Genomic DNA, 20,706 nt, shown 5'->3' on the forward strand with positions numbered 1-20,706 from the left:
TATAGTACGCCATATTTTGAGATAGCGTATCCTGAGCCCCATCAAGGACACCAGCAAGTGACCATCATAAACTAGCCCTATTGGATCAGCTCCCAAAAGTATATTTTAGCCCTAGAGGCAGAAATGTGAATGAGGAAATTGCTCAATCTACAAATGTGCTACTATTTTCATATTGTCACCTGTCACACAGTCCACAACTATGGTCCCATGAAGAGTTTCCTATTACGACATGATTGACAGTGAAAAACCTCTAGGTTTACAAAAGGCCCAATGAACTGCACCAACCAGTTGAAAGTACACTGCTTAGGTCTTGCAACTTCACCAAGGAATGTCTTCTAAGGACTATGAAAGGTGAGAGTCTTGGAGTAGACATAAATAGGTGGATTCATTTCTTTTCTGCGTTACTGAAAAGTAAGATGACCATGCTCAATTCCAAGGTGACAATCTTGGAATAAGCCAGATTGGAGGATTAGTGCTAAGACTTGGGAATGGGAAACTGAACCCGATAGAGTAAATCTGGAACTTGAACATGTCTGTGTTTGATGTTATCATTCATCAAATCCTTTCCACCCACATCCCCGATTCTCACTAAAGAGGCTCCTAGTGATCAGGTGACAAGGCACACACTCTCGGAATGTTGTCATCCTCTTCACTCAAGCAATAGACTAACAGATAAATGGGCACAGCGCTGAGCAACCAGGCAAAAAATGTGATGCACAGATTATACAACTTATATTGCCCTTCAACACTGACCTGGTTACTTTAACTGCCAAGCTTTTTTTTTTTTTTTTTTTTACTTTCTTGGAATAGAAACCAATCTTAAGTTCCTTATATGTCAAAAACTTGCAGAACATCTGGGTCGGTCTGATTAATTGAAGGAGGCAGAAATAGATCCTCATTGGAACAATGCCTTAGAGTCACTTAGATTATTCCGAATTTGGATTTGTGTACCGAGCTGAATATTGTGCTCTCAATTATGAGGTTACATTAATTAGTAATTAGTTAAGAGGAGATCATACTGGATTAGGGTAAGCCATAAATCCAATATGACTGGTATCTTAATAAGAAAATGTGGACACAGAAACTAATATTTTTACCTATAATAAGAAATTGTGAAACTGAATAAAGGAAACCTCATCTAAAAATTGCTATTTAGGGCAGCCCAGGTGGCTCAGTGGTTAAGCATCTGCCTTGGGTCCAGGGCCTGATCCTGGAGACCCAGGATCGAGTCCCATGTCTGGCTCCCTGCATGGAGCCTGCTTCTCCCTCTGCCTGTGTCTCTGCCTCTCTCTCTCTCTCTCTCTCTCTCTCAGGAATAAATAAATAAAATCTTAAAAGATAAAATAATAATAATAATAAAATAATTATTTAGGAGGCTGACAGGAGGAGCCTACAATTCATCAAGACAAGAAGAAGACTAGGAGGAAGGAAGATTCTGTCGATGACTGCAGACCAGCCAATGAGAAACTGCCACAACTCAGCCAATGAGAAAAGTTACCACCTGAACTCTTGCTTTCTTCCAGTAGATTTTTTGTTTTTTTAGATTTTCATTCAGAGCAGCCTTTCCCAAATTTCTCCTTTTTCTCTATAAAGTAATCTTCCTTTCCTGTGTTCTCCAGATTTGCCTAGACTTTGCCATAGCTTGCATGTCCCAAATTGCAATCCCTAGCCACTTCTCAATAACCCAATTTGCTGGTAAAATAAATGGTTGTTTTATTTTCAAGGTCAACAAAATATGTATTTGGTCATCCTCTACTGTTCCTGACATGTAGCTCTTAAAACATTTTAATTCTCTATATAAGAACCATAGAAACATCTTTTGTTTTAATACTTAGCTTGATTTACAGTTCCTAAAATAGCTCCAGAGCATTAAGGTTAAATAGATGTCTTGTTTGTCATGTAACAAGCCCCTTTCAACTTCACCGGACTTTAAGTTACTGAGGGACTTTTATAAAGCCACCCAAAGCTGGGACTGGTTGCCAGGGGAACCAACTGGGTATTTGGAGAGTTGGAACTTTTATCTCCACCCTAGAGCTGAGGAGAGGGCCTGGAGGTTGCCTTAATCATCAACGACCAATGATTTGATCAATCATGCCTAAGTAATGAAGCTGCCATAAAAATTCCCAAAAGGACAGGGTTTAGAGAGCTTCTGGGTTGGTGGAGGTGCTGGGAGAGTGGGGAGCCCAGCCAGAGAGGACATGGAAGCTCTAAGCCCTTTCCACGGTACCTTGTTATGTGCATCTCTTCCATCTAGTTATTCCTGAGTTACTTCCTTTGAGAATAAAATAGTAATTGAGTAAGTTAACTGTTTTCCTCAATTCTGTGAGCTGGTCTAGCATATTAATTGAAACTGAGAAGGGAGTCATAGAAACCTATGATTTATAGCTAGGCAGTCAGAAGTACAGGTAACAACCTAGATTTATAATTGGCACCTAAAAGTGAGGAAGGGGATAGGGGAGTCTGTGGGACTGAGCCCTTGACCTGTGAGATCTGATGCTATCTCCAAGTAGATAGTGTACAATTTGGTCAAATTGTAGGAGACCCAACTGGTGTCCAAAGAATCTGAGAATTGCTTGGCTTGGGACTCTTCTCCAACACACACACACACACACACACACACTGGGTGGCTCAGGAGTGCTGTGAGTGTAATGTTAACAGTATAGAAGACAGACAGAGGAGGAGTATTTTTTCCTTTGTGGGAACACAGACCCAAAGAGAGAACACCATAGGAGGATGGAGACAGAGACTGCGTGATGTGTCAACAGGGAATGAGCACCAGGGATTGCTGGCAACCACCAGAATGAAGAGAAAGGCATGAAACGGATTCTTCCTAGAAACTTCAGAGAGCATGGCCCCGCCAACATCCTGATCTCAGACTTCTAGCCTCCAGAAATGTGAAAATAAATTTCTGTTGTTTTAAGCCACCGAGTAGTGGTACTTTGTTATGGCAGCCTACAACTTAATATACGTTTCTTTACATGTCAGATCTCTGCTAGCATCCCCATCTGTGGATCAACCGAATCAAAACAAAATTTTCTCTGAGCAAAACATTCACTTCAAAATGAAAGAAGCACAAAAATTGTTTGGTTTTCGGAGGATTTATTGTAGTGGTTGGCTTGTCTCTTACTGGAAAAGGATTGAATGCATTCTCAGTTGTGATGGGTTAGTGTGATAAGATTAAAGAAAGGAGTATCAGGGCATGTTCTTTTGTGAAAAATTGTAGAAATGAGCATAAAAAGAAAGGCCTTTAATGTTAATTATATAGTGCTGTGTACAAATGAGAAGAGAATTGATTTATTTGCTTTCCAGAGATAATTTGATGATTTAGTATTTTAAATGATATTGCCTTTTTGGACAGGAACTACATCCCCATATTTTCAACTGTACCCCATTGGAATTACAAAGTTTTGAGGTAAGATGGAGACTTAGCAAGGCAAATAAGTGATAAAACAGATAACAAAGAAACACATTAAACTACAAGAAAGTAAGTGTTAGAAAAATGAAAACGAACCCCTAGGAGGCTGTGGGAACAAATAGTAGTCAAAGCAGAACAGAGATTATATTTTATACAACACAATATAGGCATTTAATAAATGTGAATATGTTTTCATTATTACTTTTCCCTTGCTATCATTAACGTTATTAATTTATGAATCACTGCAAACTTAGAAAATAGATGGTAATTGTAATGCTTAATTAAACTAGGCAAAGTGCTACCAGAGTAAATGAATAAGTAAAACTTCCAAGTTCATTTTATGAAAACCTCAGCAATTTTATGTTATTAAAATCTGTACTAGTAGGTTCTTTTTTTACAGATACATTTTCTGACGTTTTCCTACATCAAATATTATATTAGTCTCATAATTTATGTAGCTGTGACATAGGTAACCAAAAATACATATTTTAAGTACATTGTTATGTATACATGTTAGGTTCTACGGAAATTGAAGCAAATCAGAAATTGATGAAAACATTTTAGAAGGAAAGAAAGAGAATTGGAATTTGAACAGTGTTCAAGGTTTTCTATGTTTTGTTATGAAACTGTTTTTTAGAAAACACATTTCAAGGAAACCTGGATTATAGGTTTATTTATAATTTAAGATCTCATCCCCCCAAAGATACAATTAGACTGTAGCAAATTACTTATTATAAAAATACTTCATGTCTAATGAGCACTTCCTATGTGCAGGGCACCATTCTAAACTCTGTTCATATATGTGTGAGCTCGCTCACGCTCAGTGTTCAATGAAAGAATTATCAGTATTATCCTCATTTTGCCAGAGGAAACTATGGCAAAGTGAGGTTAAAATAATCTCTCCAAAGTCATAGAAAATTGAAATAGCATTCTTTAATATTAACTGGTTAAAACTGTGTAGAAAATAAGATTTCCCACAAAACTCATAATCTAACACGGCATTTCTCCAAGTATGTTTTGCTTTCCCATTACAAAATAATGAACAATGTAAAAAAAAAAAAAAAAAAAGAACTCCATGAACACAAAACGCCAAGAAATGTTGGTTTAAACAAAGTTGTGTTTGTGTGTGTGTGTGTGTGTATTCATGTGTATGTGTGTAAATGCATGAAGACTTCAGTCTTCTAGTCTATAATAGACTAATGTATATTGTAATTCATGAAAAGAAGGATGTGGACAATTATTTAGCCAAAATATTTATTGAATTCCCACTACACTCTAGGTATGAGGCTAGGACCTAAGGAAGCAAAAATGACAAATATATATAGTATGGACGGACTATTGGAGAAGTCATGAAAGATAAGGGCCTTGAAGAAATACAAGGAATAGTTTAAAATTTAAAAAGCAATCTCAGGGAAGTTTTGGTAGGAAATGGCATTTAAGGTTTTTTAAATAAAATCAGCAGAAGAGTGAATCACTTAGCTGAAGAGAAGGGAGGATATTCCACACAGAAATACATCATGTGCAAAAACGCTGAGGTTAATAGAAAGGTAGATTCAGTAATTATGAAAAGTCCACTATAGCTAGATTAGGAAAAATGGAAAGATACTGCCCAAAAGTTAGCCCAAGGAACATGCCTTAGGTTCAGAGACTTAGTGAGTTGCCTCCAAGTATATTTTTAATCTATCTGCTTCTCTCTATAGCTATTGCTACTACCTTGGTCTAAATCACCATCCATCCTTTCTCAACTCTATTGTACCAATTACTCCCACTTCCCACCACCCTCAATTTCTTGACTTAACCCAATGATCATTTCAACACATGGACATCAGGTTATATCCCTCCCCTGCTCTAACACCTCCAGTATTATCCGTTCTTAATAAAATACCAATGTCCCAGCATGACCATGAAGCCCCTTCATGCTTTCATTTCTTTCTATGCTCTGATCTTGCCAACTCCTGCTCTAGAGCCTTTGTACTTATGATTCCCTCTGTTTTGTCTTCAGACACTCCTTAGTATAGACATGACGGGGCAGAAGGAGGCGCAGATCAGAAATCTTTTTCCACTGACTAATGTAATATTTGTAAAGTTGTTGCTTTGTCCAATTGTATCATCTCTTTGATTTCTAGAGCTTTATCAAGAACCTAGATAACTCAAAATTCTAAGTATTTCAGGCAATTTGAATAGAAACACAAAGGCTGACACTTGATTTTGCTCTGAGGGTGAAACAAAGTTTGGAGTTGGAGAATACATCAAAGTTATAATTACCTCAAACTTCTATTTTCATTTTTATACGTGGGTATATGTGTGGGGAGAAATCTGGCCATTTCTTTTTAAGTGAGAATTAAGAACCTTAATTCCCTGGGCTCATGAGATATTAATACTGAAACATACTTTCCACTGCCCTTGTTAATGACGATGCCTTACTCTTAGGACTTAAAAAAATGCTTCTGTAAAACAATAGATGGATTGTTAATGTCCTTGAATGTGTCTCTCTACAGTGGGTGCTGGGATCTGGGTGTGGTTCCTGAGTTCATTACTCAGTCTAAGTAAGTAGTGGGCTTTTTAAATAGCAAGCTCACACCATCTGCACAGGCTGTGTACTTTGACTCTTCATAAGCTACAGGAAATCAACTCTGCCCTAATTTCCTACATGATTCAAAAGGGTGGAAGCCAAGGGAATGCACGCTAATGTGACCTTTAAATACATTCCTATGATATTAAGCTTCAGATGAAAAATTTGGGGAAGAGGTAGACTGCCCTTTAATAGTAGGAATATGCATCTTTGCTGATATTAGTAAATAAAACTTAGCAATTCTGAAGTGATTAGTCTTAGCAACAGGAACTGCTTCAAATTCACAGAACTTATTTATGCAAACCTTATAAAACTTAGAATAGTAAAGACTATTTAAAAATAATTACAATCTAGTCATCTAGATTGGTTCCCAAATTTAATATAATATGCTTATAGTGTGACTTTTTTTGCAATATTTTTTCTAATTATTCTTTATCTTTATATAGTTGCCAGAGTCTTAATTGTTTTCTTAGAAGTCCTCATATTATTAGATCTCACCACTATATTCTAATTTTATAAATTTGAGGTACACAAATATTAGTTGTGAGGACTGCTGGATAAAAATGTAAGAATGTCTAAACTAGAGGATGAATTTTCTAAGAAAATGTTGGTAATATCGATGGATCAATGCCTATAGCGATAATGTCATCGCTCCTTATCAGAAAAAAAAAAAAAAATAGAGAAACAAAAAATTGCCCAAACCGCTAAAATGGCAGCTGCAGACCTTTCAAGGACAGTTAGAACTTCAAAGTAGAAAACACTGGCATGTCACTTATATTTTCAGGTAAACATACCTGAAAAAACAGAATGCAAAAGAGGCAGCAAGTCTGATAGGAAAAAATTGGGCCTTTCTTCTTTCTGATAGAGAGGGGTAATAAGACATTTAACCCAATCCTAAAATGAACACATGGGAACAATCACATATTTCTCCTCTGTTGAAAAATGTTATTTTTTAATGTGACCCCAGAAAATTGTTTAATCCAGCAAAAAATTACAAACAATTTTGTCAAAATGCCATCATTGCGCTGGCAAGGCAATTGCCCTTTCTGGTTATGGCAAAGAAATTAAAACCTGAGAAATTCTAATTCAGGAATGTAAATACTAGTGAATCTAAGAGAGAGTCAATTTTTCTCTTAATTCATTTCTTCAAAAATGTTTGAAAGGTATATGCCAAGATTGTGCCAGCTAGGGGTTCAGAGATAAAAATAATTGTCTCTGCGCTTCTAATAAAAAGATCCTGTCCAATAGTTACTGTAATAGTGGTCCCTCAGCAGTCAAGTTTATGTTTTGACTCTGCTCCCTGACTCTGGCTGATTAGAGTAGTGGTGAATTCTCAGTCCAAGCTGGAATTATCAAATTTTCTCCCCAGCAAATTTGGGAAGGGAGTTCAGAGCCATTCTCCACATAGCTGGAACTATGATGTATAGACTCTTGAGCTCCAGGTTAGCCATATTGTATTTTGTCATGAGGATAGAATCAGGGACAGCTGATTTACAAAGAGAGAAAATACTGAAGTGAATAAAGATAAAGAAACAAACAAAAAATAAAATAAAATAAAAAAATAAAAAATAAAAAATAAAAAGATAAAGAAACAAAGACAACAAAGAGAAAAACCTCTGTGGACCTTGGTTAGAGTTGCAGATCCTGTGTCTATGACTTGCTATACTCCAGCCTTTGGGTTCCATTAACCACTTCTCAATCTTTACATTATACTCCTCTATTTTTCTCAATCCAATTTGTATGGCTTCTGTTAAGTGCCATCCAAGTAGTTAACTAATTCAAGGCCATTTACTCTAGCCGTAAAGCCAGGAAACTAAGCCCATCATTATAATATAGGTGCTAACAGGTAAAGAAAGCAATAGAGTGGATTATACACCAAACAAAGCTAGAAGGGATTATGGGTGTTGGAAACAAGGTAGAAAGAAGGTAGAGAAAAAGAGAGAAAAATGTCCCTGGGGTGAAGTTTGTCCTAAATTTGATGCTTGGTCCATATGCTAATAAACATAGCAAAAAAACAAAGGAGGCACAAGAAAATATATGCAAGATTTGAGAGTGCGTATGATTGATATATGTACTAGATTTGGGGTTCTCCCTGTGTCTTTATAATACATGTCTGGGGAAAGACTCCCAGGTGACAATTACCCTAAATCAGAGCGGACTAGTTTTGTTCTAGGGTAAAATGAGGAGGAGCACAGAGAAAACCGTGTGCGCGCGCGTGCCCACACTCACACATCTCCACACACAGACACATTCCTGTTCCCCAAGGCATCAGGCAGGCATCTAGAACAGTGACTATTAATTCAGTATCTCTATTTCTTTGAGATGCTACAGATATACAAAGCAGTTAGGTCAGCACAAGTGTTATCAATGGAAAATAAGATGTGAACTGACTTCATTAAGATAAACTTTGCCATTGATGTTAAAGTAGTAAAATCTCTTTTTTTTTAATACCATTAGCCAACCTCTGTAAGGAATGTTTTATCTGTAACAGCGTCATACTTAAGAACCTACTAAAAAAAAAAAAAAAAAAAAAACCTACTTCAGCTGGCTGTGGATTTCCCTTGCCTCAGGCTTTCTAGGTAGGTGACTATTGTGACCAAAAGTCTTACTGCAATTTCTCTTCAGAACCTATAAGAAGGATTCAAGCTCAGTTGCATCAGGGCTGTTTTAAATGCCTGAATATCAAATCAACAAAATCTACTACTTTCCATTTCACCCATAAAAATGTAATAACAGAGATGCCTGGGGGGCTCAGCAGTTGAGCATCTACCTTCGGCTCAGGGCATGATCCCAGAATCCCGGGATCAAGTCCCACATCAGGTTCCCTGCATGGAGCCTGCTTCTCCCTCTGCCTGTGTCTCTGCCTCTCTCTCTGTGTGTCTCTCATGAATAAACAAATAAAATCTTTAAAAAAAAAATGTAATGACACAAGAGTGGGACACCTGGGGGGCTCAGTCCGTTAAGTGTCTGCCTCTTGATTTTGACTCAGATCATGATCTCAGAGTGATAAGATCGATCCCTGTGTGGAGCCTGCTTGGGATTCTCCTTCCTCCCTCTCTCTCTACCCCTCACTCACTTCTCTCTTCCTCTTTCTAAAATAAAAATAAAGTCATACCACAGGAACATTGAAAGCAAAATGAGTCGGCTTTTATACTTTTGTCAAATTTCACTGTATTTCTTTCCTTTTTGATAAGAATATGCTGTTTGGGAGCCAAAAGTTTCATTCTCAAAATAAATATGGATAGTAAAATAATTCAATAAATACACACACACACACACACACACACACACACACACAAAAGGAAAAGAATAAGCCAATAAGCCACCTAAAGTGAATTGGAGAAGTCCATCCACATCTTCCCCCCAATGTCAATGAGCTACCAAGTTCTCTGACCCAAGGAGTCCCCAAATACTGAAACCATCCCTAACACTCCATAAAAGTAACCTGATATGGAGAAATATGCACAGATCCATTATTTGCAATATTACTAGCTCATCTATCATAAAATTTTAAATCTAAAACACTCTTAGAAATTATTTTTAGTCTTTTGATTATACCAAAAATGGACACCCAGAGAGGTTGAAAGAGCCTTGCAATAATCTATGTTTTCCGTTTTCTGGTCTGCCAGAAGCCACAACTTATGCTCCAAAATGACACCATCTCTGGACCTGTAATAACCTCCTTTACATCTGTAACATCTCCCTCTTCATAAAAAGCATGGCTATAGAATAATTAGTATAAGTTAAAATTAATGCTTTTCTGTCTGTAGAACTTTTTATAATATACCTCCTTTACGGTACGCTACCCAGAAGTGCACTTAACCTATCCTAGCTTTGCTTTCATACTATTTCTTCAGGAGCCTGCACTATTCACAGTCATCTCCAAAATAAAACTGAAACCACTTTTAAAGCTGGAATCAGATTGCTCTCTAAATAACCACTCATCTGGTCCCATCTTTAATAGTATCTTTAGTTACTGACCACCCCTCTACAACTCATTACATCTCCAAACATAACATTCTTCATAACATTTCCCCCAAATCTCTTCATCTAAAGTCCTGCTGAAATCTATCTTTTCTGTTCTTCTCAATTTATATTTGATTTATTTATTCTGGGAAGACAATTCACAGAAACCCTTTCTGGGCACCATTGCTTTGTTAGTCCTTTTCTCTGTTCACCATTTTTTAACAATGCTGCTCGTATCGTTGAATTGCAGATAACCCTCGTCTTAGAATTGTCTTCCCAAGCAACGGCTGTGGATTTCACTACTCCGGGCACAGATGACTGAAGTTCCTGGTAAAGCTGCATAATTTGTGCAACGGTTTTTCTCTATGCCAAACAAAAAGGGCCAGTGCAACAATTGACATCATGACTCTAATGTTATTAACACCATTAACCAAATTCTAGTCAACTAAAAAATATGTTGACCCGCTGGCTGTCTCTTATGTTTGTTGTTTTGCTGTTGTTTGGTTACTTTTGCTTATTTATTTGGGGTGTGTATGTGTGTGTGCGTGGACATGCATGTGTGTATATTGATGTGTTTCAGCTTTAGACATATGGCACAGCTAAACAAAATGCCTACATACTTCTCTATCACCCAAGTTCTAAATAATCAGAAGACCATGCCAGGCATTACTTCCTTAACTGCCTCTAATTCCTTGGGCAATATCAGACCTGGCAATGGTTCTCATCACGAGCCAAAGAGCACTGAAGTATATCAATTCCAACCACCCCCACCATGACTCACAAAATGTGTGTGTTTGTGTGTGCATACCTGTGTACGGTTATAATCTCATCAGCCTCCAGTTGGATCTAACAATTCTGCTTAAAGAATTAAACGCTCTAAAAAAGCAGACTTCCTACTCTTGTCTTAGGATAACACGTAGCTGGGGGATATGATCCTTCTTGGCATCTATAATGCACAGTTCACCTTGGTTTCTTTTGATTCTCTCCTTTCCTAACTTTGTGTTTTTTAAGTTACTTCCTGCTGTCACAAAGAGAACTAAGATTGCAAAGTGTCCTTCTCCTTCCCCCCACATGGATCCTCTTTAAACATTTATGTTAATAAATGATCTCCTACACTCTTGGAAAAATTTTTGAATTTGATGTATTTCAGTCTTGCTGAATTGTAAACAGTTCCATTTTCCTTCGGCATTTAGATTTTATTAGCTTTCAAAAAATATTAAATTAACATGCTGAATAATAAAAGAGTCAATAAGATGTTTTTTACAAGCTTTGCATACGAATTTAAGGGAAAGATTGTTGAAGGGCTGACAGATTGAAAACAGTAATAGTTAATGGACACATCGTGCAGGATAAATCACATTCTTTATGGAAATTTGTAGCAGATAATCTTTGAAGACTATTTCTTTTCATCAGGGCAAGCCATAAGCAAAGATTATAAAAACAAAAGAAATGTTTGTGTTGCCCTCGCATGGAGGGTCCAAATAGGATTTTTTAAAGTCAATCTGGAGTCAAAGAATGATGCATGAAAACATACTTTGTTAATCTGTGGTGTGAAAGAACTACATGCACTTCACTTGCCCTTGAATTTCAGCACCTCATTTTTAACTGTACTTAGTTTACATTTTACTTACAGAGATTAATCTTCTCTTTTGCTAAGTGCATTGGAAATCATGAGCACTAACTATGTAAATGATGTTAGAAAATGTATCCCCCAAGTATGAAATAAAGCTCTAACTAGATAATGCTAATAAATATTAATATCTGAAGATAGCAAAGGAATATTAAATGATTAAGATGCCCAAAATAAGAATAATAATATACTTAAAGTTCTCAAGGAAGCCATTCAGTATTTTAGGGCTCAACAAATATTAACAAAAGCAGAGCCTGTAGAGAATCGTAGATCCTAAAGCCTTTATGACTTGAATCACCAGAAGAGGAAGAACGGGCAGTGGCCCCAACTAATCAGGTGAAGAGTTGACTTAGTTGCTTATAGCAGAAAATTAATTGTCATCGATGCAGTCTACTTTATCATCTTTCATCATCAGAGTTTTTCTACAGAAATTACCACACACCGGCTTTTTTGTTTGTTTGTTTGTTTTGGGTTTTTTTTTTCTTTTCTTTTCTTTTCTTTTTTTTTTTTTCTTTAAAACAAAAGGGGAAAAAGTATTTTGTAGGGCTTGGTAGTTTCTGGAGATTTTGCTTTCACCCTAACCATATTACCCATTTTTGGTCTTCAGATAACTGGATAACGAACACTGAAGGTAAGGGAATAGAGCGTGTTACACAGAATGTAGAGGCCTTTGTCACACAAAGGAGAAGTGAAGTCCACCAGGACACATTCCATGGGCATCTTATATGTTTGCAGGTTCACAGAACAAAACATAAAATGAGTGGCAGTTTCCCAAATTTTCTCGTGCAAGACAGCACCGTAGAACCAACCCTTCGTTTAGCTTTTATTGTTTCCAGTATTTGAAGAATATCTTGTGCAAGCCGTTACAAATAGCTTCAATTCAGGAGGGCATTCTCTCCACTGCCCTGCATCAGGGTTATTTCCAGTACATTCTTATATTGCTGTAAAGTGACCTGACTGATGACCGGGTCAGTAGGATTTTCTAAGAAAGAGTGTGTACCAAGCTATAAAGGTTTTGTTTCCATATTTAAGAAGGTGAAGAGAGTAGATAGACGATGGTTCCTCGTGATTAGCACCCCTCCCAAGCCCCATCTCAGTTCCATCAAGGTAAAGACACAAAATTATACCACTGTGTATATTAGCAGCATGATAACAGACTCTGAGCATTGTTGTAAGACTATTTCCTATCCCTGCAAGATTTGAGAGGGATGCCCGTCTACTGGCCACATTAGCAATTACTCTCTGGTCTGCACTATAAATAAGGAAACTGAGTTGGAGATAGTAAAAGTCAGTATTCTTAATCACAGAACCACCGCTGCAGTTTAAATTGCACTTCTTGCTTATGGGGATTATGTAAAACCAATAATAAGAGGACGACCTGGAAACAATTGAGTAGCCGTAGCATGACTGTTACCCTGCGTGCAAAAATCAGAGAAACACAAAGAAGGGAAAAGGGAGTTATTAGAAGAAGCAGTACAAAGCAAACAGCACAAAGCAAAGAGTCCATAGATGTGATTTCAAGTAATTCAGTGAGTTTCTATACAGTGCATAGCTTTCAGCTTCAATAAAAAGCCAATTATTAATCCTGCAATTACCCAGCCTTATCAGCACTGCCCACACATGCTGACTATGGCTAGAGTTCTAGATGATATTCTTTTCATTAGTGTGGCCAAAGGGAAATTTAATTAGAGATACATCTCTTGAATGGACAAGGGAAAATATAAGGATTAACAAATTAATCCTAACGCTTAATTACATTAAAATGTTTATCATTCCGTATAGGAAATATTGACACTCTAGCTAACCTCCTCTCTATGTGTTCTCGCTTCTATAACAGTCAAAACACTATTTTTGAAGAGGAAAAAAGGTGGGATTTCCTTCCTGCCAGCTTGCGTCCTGCACAGGAAGAAATAATCAACCCAGTTTATTCTGGACCCTATCAGTTCCTGACCACATTCCGTAAATGCAGGCGTTCGGAAGAAAACAAACTGGTACACAGGTAACAGAAACCCAGCGATGTACTGATGGAGAGATAGGGAAACGGTGACTAATGAATTCAGGTAAGTCTACAATCAAGTGATGGGAAGAAACCCCGGGTGGGATCTTTAAAGAGAGAGGTACACTTGCATCACAAACCTGTAGCACCCGAGCCAACAACTAAAGTCCTCCAATAAACTGCAATCTCTGCCTGCCCACCTCATCCTCAGCTTCTTTTTCCTGGCCTTCCTCACTGTCTGCACGTTAAGATAACTCAGGGGATTGCTCAGCTGTCTAAAAATAAGGCCCAGCTCTCCGGTTGTAGAACACCCACTCACACCTTTCCGTGTGTCTGCTGGAACTTCACTATTATTGTTTTGACATTTAAGAAACAGATGCACGTTTTTCACTTTGGAGGGCAGACATCTGTTTTTCAGAATTCTTTCCAGAAGCTGGAGCTTTCGAGCAGGAGCCTATTAAATTAAAGAAGCCCTGCCATCTCGCCCCCTACTTGTGTCCCTCCATGGAAACTATCTCCAGAAACAGGACAGAGAAACTTATGAATCAGCTTACAAGCAGGAAGGCTCTCCTGGCGTTGATTAAAAAAGTCCCTACAATGTTCACTCCAAAGTAATCTATGCTAATGCAATTTAGTAGGAAGAAGGGAAGAAGGAAGTGGAGCTTGGAGCTGCCATCTATGGAGAGCTGCCTGAGGAGCCAGGGAGCCCAGAACTTCAGAAAAATTGCATAATTCCCATGAAAATTAATTCTGTCTGTTTTTATTAAGAAAAATCTAACCTAAAGTGCATATAATCATTTGTGTCTGGTTCTGGCATGTTGAACACCCTGGTGAAAGGGGGTGGGGGGCGGTGTTTTATGAAACGTGCATGGGAGGAATTCTTTTTTTGTGTGTTGTTTCATTTGGGCTTCATTTTAGAAGGGGGTTCTGTTTTGATTTGACTCTGGAAAGTAGACATTGCCAGCTCCATCAAAGTGGAGTTTCCAAAATATGAAATTGCAAAGCCCTCAGAACATATCTAGTTCATCTGGAATTTGTAAATATATTAACTCGCTATTCTCCAGGGGGAAAATGGTATGTTTTAGATGAATTTTGGATGTAAATTCTAAACAGGTGGACAGAGCAGCAGGGAGGACGATAGCAGGCTTTCCGCAGGGGGCCCACACCACATAGTTGTAGAAAATGAATCACAGGGATTGGTGGTAAAAGAAATCAGATTTGCCAAGCCGAATATTTATATATGAAAGGAGCATGAATGCTCAGTAAATTATAGATCGGGGATTCAAAGCCATGCGTCCAGAGCCACAGTCACGCAGACTCACTGCAAGCCACTAACGGGCCTTCAGGAAAACAATACACACAGTTTTAATTTAATTTTCCAAAATTTTGTGCTAGAGCCTGAGCCTTCATATGGTGAAAAGCATCTCTCTCTATATACAGACTGCACACGTGCCTGGGAGCAAAGTTGTTTTTTAATTACAAACATTTGTGAGCTTCCCCGCTGATGACACCATTTGTGACACTGGCAGGAACAGAGTTCAAATGGAGAGGTGATGAACTTTACATCCCTCCTAGTTAAATAATACCGAAGACAGCAAGGGAGTCCCTGTGTCATTTTCTAGCAAGGTACAAACTGTCCCGAGAATAAATAGCGGATGTTGTTTTTGGTGCCACACTCCCAGTGGGGACACAGATATTTTTGTGGAATTTCCATTTATTGCTGGCATTCCAAGAAATGGCAGTTTGTTTGTCTTCTTCCGAGTTGGCAATCTGCAGGAAGCTTGAGAGTTTTGTTGGAAAAAAAATGCATTTTAGCACTTTCAAAACATTGGAAGTTCGACGTCTCGATGGCCTTGGTTTACGAGGCTTCTTGAAGCGTCACAGCCATAAATGAAGAAGCCTCCTCGGCGACATTTGCCTTGGCACAGCCCTCTGATCCTCCCAGGTGTTTTGTTCTGCATGACAAGCAAAATAATGATAATAACATAATTAAGATTTACTGAGCATTTACTACTTACAAGACACTGGATTAAATGTTTTGCATTCATTATCTCACTTAATCCTCACTCTAACTCTGGGAGTTAGGTAGCATTATTATCCCCTTTACAAAATGGATGAGGAAGCTGTAGTTTGAAGAGGTTAATTAATTTGTCTGAGATTATTCATTCTAATCATTGGCACCGCCAGACTCAAAGGTAGAGTTCTCTGACAATAAAGCCATCTGAGGCTTCTCCGTGCAAAGTGAACTGACCCTTCTCCCAGTCGATCAATTTAATTTTCACTAAAGTGCTGTTGCGGAGTATTAGCTTTCAAAAATTATCTCCAAAAATGTGGTAAGCCTATGTTGCTTGACTTCATTGACCTTGGGTTTTCCTGGACCCTGCGGACTCTTCTCTTCCCCAGTTCTCTTATCCCAGGTAAATGAGGAAGGTGATGGCCCAGCACTCATTGCTCAGCCAACTTCGGAGCTGTTGTTCAGAAGTGTTCAACTGCCAACTTCTTCTCACTGGAGCCTCCGCTCTGGGCAGCCCAAGGAGACAAGACCTACGTGGCCTATTCCTGACAGTCCTCATCTAAATGACAACAAAGTCCAGTCTTGTAAGTTCCCCCATAGAACAGGACTCTAACCAGATCAAACACCAAGGCAGTGATCCTAGATCCACATTTATCCTAGATGTTTGTAGGTGGGAGTTAGACCACCATTTGTCCCGCCTTCTAATGGTGGAGGGTCACACGTAAGCTCTTTGTGGACCTCCAGAGGATATCTCTAATACAGGTTTGATGAAAGAGGGCAAGAAATTCTCTCACAACTGGGATGACCGAAAGCATGAAACCCAAAACACAGTCTTTATGAATATTATGTCCTCATAAGAATTATCCCTCATTCACTCTCATGAAATCTCAAAGTAGCTGAGGAAACTCAAAATTTTTAGATTAGATTCTATGGAATTTATCTTGTAAGCATGCATTTGGTGATAAGGCAAAGATTTTAGCACGTTTTATGTAAGTGGCTAACAAAAATTTCCATTTTTGATGTCCTGTTATATCATTATACTTATATAGTTATGTTTTTACTTGTACCAGTTGCTTCAGTTTATTATTTATCTTTCAAGGATGGTTCTTTGAGTTTATTAAATATTACATTTGTTTATGCACTGTAATTAATGTCTTCCTTATTGTTATTCATTGTTTATAATTTTTAAAATAATATAAAACAATATCGATTTATAAATATTTAACCAAATCTTTAATTAAAAACCAAGGCTAGGCCTTGGAAATGTAATGATTGAGTCTACATGCATGAATTGTAGGGTTTTGAGCATATGGTGTCAAGTTTACCTTCTAGGAAGTACTATTATAGTATCTTTTTATTTTCTGTACCAATAGAAAGTAGGTATTATAATTTTCAAATATATTTGATCTTTTACTGGATTAATTTAAAAGCATAGGGATTACCATGCTTATATTTAAGATTTTGCCTTCTTTTATTATCATTTAGGGTTTACAGGGTTGAAATTTAACATATTATTTCAAAAGAAAAAACATGTTTAATGGCATTAAAACTTTCAATATCTTTTTTTAAGATTTTATTTATTTATTCATTAAAGACATGGAGAGGGAGAGAGAGAAAGGGAGAGAGAGACAGACAGAGACACAGGCAGAGGGAGAAGCAGGATCCCTGCAGGAAGCCTGATGTGGGACTCGATCCCGGGGTCCAGGGATCACACCCTGAGCCGAAAGCAGATGCTCAACCACTGAGCCACCCAGGCATCCCTATCAATTATCTTTTTGAATATCACTCTAATACTGGATTACTTAAAATGAATAGATAAAATGATAGGAAATACTATTGTTAAGGTTAAATAATCTATTATTACTTATTTCTTACCAAAACAAGTATAAAAAGTGAAATTCTTTGTGCAAAACATAAAATATCCCCTCTCCTTTTAAAGAAACTTCCATTCTTTGGACTGGAATTGTCCATTATTTCTTTTCTCTATTTTTTTCTTTTCTTGGAGTATGCAGGACTTATTCTGCTAGAGTTATTAATGTGTCAGCATTTCCATCCTTTTTGAGAGGTTTATAAATCAGCCATAAAAAATGTGATGCTGGCGTAAACTTGGCATATATTCTTAGCCCAGAAGCATTATTTTTTTCACACTTTTTAAATGAAATAGTTTGGCTGCTATGAACCTACAAAAAGGCGAAATCTAAATGTTTTCTGACTCTATATGTGGTATGCCCTTTTCCTAAAAAGATCTGTTCAACAAAAAGGAAAGGAAAATGTAGAGACAGTTCAAGATAACAGCTTTGGGGAAGTCATTACAAGTTTGCCCTGTCAAAGATTTCTGTGTTAATAGCTTCATGTGTACATCAATGCATACATAATAATAACTTTACAACTTGTCTGACTCCCACTTAGGCAGCAATGGGGAAACGTATTCAAGAGAGAACAGGCAACCTACAAGCTGAGGTATGTATTTAAACATTTTAACTACTGAAATCCTTTCTTGTTATCACCCACGGTTTGGTAACCAAAGCTCTATAGCTAATAGAAGAGAGCATAGCAGACGTGTCAACATGTTACAGAAAAAAGAAAGTATAATCTTCTCTCTATGTAGAAAAGTCTACACAGTGCTCTAGTTTCTTGGAGTTGGGGGCCAGGAGACGTGAGGGGACAAAAGGAAAAGAAAGGTTTCAGTATTATTGCTACTTAATGCTTTTTATCCTATTTTATTTTATTTTTAAAGATTTTACTTATTTATTCATGAGAGACACACAGAGAGAGGCAGGGACGCAGGCAGAGGGAGAAACATGCTCCCTGCAGGGAGCCCGATGTGGGACTCGATCCCAGGACCCTGGGATTGCGACCTGAGCCGAGGGCAGATGCTCAACCACTGAGCCACCCAGGTGCCCCTACTTAACATTCTTCAAACTTCAGAAAAAGTCTGAGGCATTTTTTTGATTATTTTAAAGTGCAAAGGCACTCAAATAGATAATAAAAATTGTCTTAGATGCAGTATTCCTGTAATTATCTCATTTATAAAGCTTTCGTTGAAGTATTAACCACATAATCATTGAAAAGCAATTAAGAAGAATTAAAATATGTTTGTCAGTTCCTTTCCTCCTCCTACTTGTAAGATAAGCATTGTCCAAATAGTAATAACTAAGAGAAATTATATAGTTTTACCACATAGCTGATAATCACAAGTTAATAAGACTAAAGTAAATCTGTAGTGTTGGTTTGAAGTGAATCCTCTGTATCTTACATTTCAAAGGGGAAACTGAGGTGAACCATAATAGGGTAATCATTCCCTAAGGGAACTCACTTTGTCAGTGAAATACTTAATGTCTCACAAGAAAATCACCAAAAACCTCTGGACACAGTTCATTGACCTTGAAGAGATTATATTTCACTTCCAAAGATTGCCAGGTTGTTTTATCAAGAGTAGACCTCAAGTAATATCTGATTTTATTTTATATCCCTACTCTAGAAAATTTCCTCCCTATTAAAAATATAGGAAATAGAAAGAAAATCTTGGATGGAGAATAATATCATCTAAATGTAAAAGGAAAGAAGTTTCCTAGTATTTTTCTTTTTTTAGTTTCCTAGTATGATAAAGTATTGCCCAGTTCCTTATATCTCAAAGAACAAATAAGATGTTTCACATCCATACCTGGATGGATTTTGACTTACTCTCATTTCATAATAAATCAACCATTTTCCAATCACAGATTCTATTCTCAGGTCAAAAACTACTCATCAGCAATGTTATATAACTTTTTTTACAATATATAATACACTGCACACAAATCATTTTTGAGGGCCATATGAAAATAATTCTGATTTAAGATTTAATTCATTGTTATTATAATCTATAAACTTTCTGACAATTAAAAGGATAGCATACTGATTAGATTTGTTTTCCTCTCTACATTTCTTCATAACAGAACTATTCAGGTCTACAATACAAGGAAATATTTAACTTGTGTTTCATTCAATTTTAGATCTGTAATCAAGACTCTCTACTGGCTACAGGGCCAGTAACAGGCCAAGAACTGTTTATCTGCAGAAGAGATCAGAGTTTTGCTCCAAAATCCCAAGGTCCTGTGCGATAACTCACCTACAAGGACTTCCCAAAGGCTCCAAACAGCATCTCTGTCCACCACTGGCACTTAAGCCCCATTGGATCTGCTGGATCATGTGGTCCTGGTGATAGAGCAGAGGCCACAGCCGCCTGGATCTGCTGCAGAGCTTTCTCTTGTTCTGTGCCTCACTCAAAACCAGCAGCTCTTTGCATCTATCAACAAATAGTCTGGAGTAACACATCCAAATGAGGAATTTGATGCTTCCAAAACCAAAAGGCTCACTAGGCATTGTGCCTTGTAGTGGGGGTAGGGGTGGGGTGTGACATGTGACTACATATATGTGTACATGCATGTGTGCATGCACTTCCAATCCTGCCTTTGAGAAATAGGATCATCCCTTTCTTTAGGAAGAGGAAAATGGATTTGAAGGTTAATGTAATTTGCTCTGAGTCACTTACATAGCAAAGAGCAGAAAGAAAGTTCGAGCATAAGATACATTTGGTCTATTTGAAAGATTGTGTTCTTTCAGTTACATCCTACTTTTTTTTCCTTGTACCCTCTCCCCTCTCTGGCTCTATGGAAAAACTAGGCACTGTCGAGTAGCAAATACAACAATGATTAAGTGCATTCGTTCACTCGTTTAACATATTTTGTTTATAATTTACCACTTGTTAGGCCTACACTTAGCATTGCGAATATAAATGTTAAAAGATATCATCATTTATATCCTCAAGGAGCTGAATCTCGTGCAGAGACAAATATTCAGACTAGAATTATGTATTAGTTATATGGATTGCCCTAAAAAGAAATGTGGTCCCAGATTCAGTGGTGGGCAAAGGGAGAAAGAAGGGGGTGTGGGTGTGTGTGCATCTTGATTGGAGTAAGGGAGATCTATATTAAGAGACAAAAAAATGTGTAAAAGTTGCTGGCGTTATAAGAATTATAAGTACCTTGGTATTGCTAGAATGTATGTATATAGAGGAAAGAGATAGAACAAACTAGACAGGCAGTGGCGCCATCAAACGGAGCTATCTGTA

At 37.5% G+C, this 20,706-nt stretch overlaps 1 long non-coding RNA gene across 1 annotated transcript; it reads left to right on the forward strand.

The window, feature by feature from the left end:
* The first annotated feature begins 13,511 nt into the window (after positions 1 to 13,511).
* LOC112679128 (uncharacterized) lies at positions 13,512 to 20,296 on the forward strand. Its single transcript, XR_003148136.2, has 4 exons — positions 13,512 to 13,643; positions 15,983 to 16,177; positions 18,003 to 18,053; positions 19,589 to 20,296. It is a non-coding gene; the product is annotated as an uncharacterized LOC112679128 (long non-coding RNA).
* The last annotated feature ends 410 nt before the right edge of the window (positions 20,297 to 20,706 follow it).

This window comes from Canis lupus, chromosome 6, assembly GCF_003254725.2.
Source record: "Canis lupus dingo isolate Sandy chromosome 6, ASM325472v2, whole genome shotgun sequence".
Lineage (NCBI taxonomy): Eukaryota > Metazoa > Chordata > Mammalia > Carnivora > Canidae > Canis > Canis lupus.